The sequence below is a fragment of the Chenopodium album genome, chromosome 27 (assembly GCF_948465745.1).
Source record: "Chenopodium album chromosome 27, dcCheAlbu1.1, whole genome shotgun sequence".
In the NCBI taxonomy this organism is placed as follows: Eukaryota; Viridiplantae; Streptophyta; class Magnoliopsida; order Caryophyllales; family Amaranthaceae; genus Chenopodium; species Chenopodium album.
The window spans coordinates 6297433-6300266 of NC_137860.1; positions in this window are offsets into that span (position 1 = coordinate 6297433).

Below are 2834 nucleotides of genomic sequence, written 5' to 3' on the forward strand. Positions count from 1 at the left end.
ATCACTAGCATTGTAATAGTATATATATCGGTCACATATGTCAATAAAATATTATCACTTCTTCTCTATTCCTAATATGGTATCAGATTCTTGATCCTAAATTCCTAATTTCTTTTCTTTCAAAAAAAAAAAAAAAAAAAAAAAATAATGACCTCTTCAACTTGGCTTCTTGATAGTGGTGCATCACATCACGTCACAAACGATCTCAACAACTTGAGTCTTCATACTCCATATGATGGTACAGACGATCTAATTATCGGCGATGGTACAGGGCTACACATTTCTCATATTGGTTCTACTACTCTCTCTCATTACTCCTCTACTATTAAACTCTCTAAAATTCTTTATGTTCCCACAATAGCTCGTAATATCATATCCATCTCTCAGTTATGTATTGATAACAATGCCTCGATAGAATTCTTACCTACATGTTTCTAGGTGAAGGATTTAAACACAGGTGCATCTCTTTTACAAGGTCCAATTAAATCGGGTGTCTATGAGTTCAAATCATCTTACCCACAAGTCTTCTCAAGCACAAAAGCAACCTCCTTAGATTGGCATCATCGTCTAGGACACCCATCATTCAAAGTATTCCGACAACTTATATCTTCAAATAAGTTAAATGTTCCTAGTATTTCTACCCTTGATTGCAACTCATGTTCCTGCAATAAAAGTCATCAGTTACCATTTCACACTTCTTCTATCACCTCCACTGCTCCACTTCAATATGTTTATACCGATCTATGGACCTCTCCAATATACTCTCATGATGGTTATAAATATTACTTAATATTTGTGGATCACTATTCTAAATACATATGGTTTTATCCATTGAAACAAAAGTCGGATACTAAAACCATATTTATCCGCTTTAAAGCCCTTGTTGAGAAATATTTTCAACTTCCTCTTATTACTTTATATTCTGACAATGGTGGGGAATATGAGGCCTTACGAGACTATCTAGCTATTGATGGAATTTCTCGTCTCACAACACCTCCCCACACCCCTCAACATAATGGTTTATCGGAACGACGTCATAAACATATTGTTGAAACCGCACTCTCCCTTTTAGCCCATGCCTCTATGCCATTAGAGTATTGGACAAATGCTTGTTCAACAGCAGTATATCTCATAAATCGCCTTCCAACCCCAACATTGAAAAATGATTCTCCATACCTAAAATTATTTGGGAAACTACCAAACTATGAAAAATTAAGAAGCTTTGGTTGTTTATGCTATCCATGGTTAAAACCTTATGCTAACCATAAACTTGAACCAAAATCAACTCCATGTGTTTTTGTGGGATATTCCTCTACTCAAAGTGCATACTACTGTCTTGATCCAAAATCAAACAACATTTACACATCTAGGCATGTTCATTTTGTTGAAAATAAATTTCCTTATTCTACCCTCTCAAAACCCACGCCACCCACTCAAGTGTTACTAGATGAGTGGTGTCCAATTTCTATACCTATTATTGCTAATTCTATGCCAGCTACACCTCAAACACATGTCCCACCTAATACACCCTCACACTCTTCGTCGACTCAAACACAATCCCCACGCATTACCCCTACATCTTCTCCTTCAACTCATTCACATAGTAGTAGTGACAATATATCACACCCCTCATCTTTAGATTCCGCTGCACCTACTGACACCTCCCTCCAAAACACGTCAGTATCCTCTCTCTCAACTCCACAAGATCAACCATCATCACTCCAAGATGCTCAACCATCACACACCATGACAACAAGGCTTAAAAACAATATTCGAAAGCCCATTGATAAACTCAATCTAAGTGTACAGGTTGCTCCATCACATGAAACGGTACCAAAGACCATTGCTCAAGCTCTAAAAAGTCATGTGTGGAGGAAAGCCATGGATGATGAAATATCTGCACTTGTTCGAAATAAAACTTGGGATCTAGTACCTCCATCTACATCTCAAAATGTAATTGGATGTAAATGGGTATTTAGAATCAAGCGTGACAAGGAAGGGAAAATAATTCAGTATAAGGCACGTCTTGTTGCTCGAGGTTTCCATCAACGACCCGGTATTGACTATAATGAGACATTCAGTCCCGTGGTCAAACCATCTACAATACGCCTAATACTATCTCTAGCGGTGAGTCAAGGTTGGCCATTGCGTCAATTAGATATCAACAATGCTTTTCTACAAGGTACTCTCACGGACGAAGTTTACACGGCACAACCTCCCGAATATGCTGATGTTACATATCCCAATCACGTGTGCAAATTGAACAAAGCATTATACGGCCTTAAGCAAGCCCCGAGAGCTTGGTACAACGAGCTACGACAATTTTTGATCAATTCGGGGTTTAAGAATTGTGTGTCTGACTCATCATTATTCACATTGCATTCAAATGGATCAATCATTTATCTATTGGTCTATGTTGATGACATAATTGTTACAAGTAATTCTTCTAAATTACTTGAAACATTTATCACCAATCTCTCTGCTCGTTTTTCTCTTAAAGACTTGGGAGCATTATCTTATTTTCTAGGTGTTGAAGTACTCCCCCACTCAAAAGGCTTGTTTTTAAGTCAAAAAAAATATATCACTGACATTTTGTGCAGGGCCAATATGGAAGATGCTAAACCAGTTGCAACTCCTCAAGCAACACATCCTCCTTTGACACAAACCGGCACCGCTCTCAAGGATCCCACTGAATATCGGGCCCTTATTGGCAGCCTACAATACCTTGGCCTAACACGACTAGATGTGGCTTTCACCGTGAATAAACTAGCACAATACATGCAACGCCCAACCGAAGATCATATGCAGGCATTGCGCCGCTTACTTCGATATTT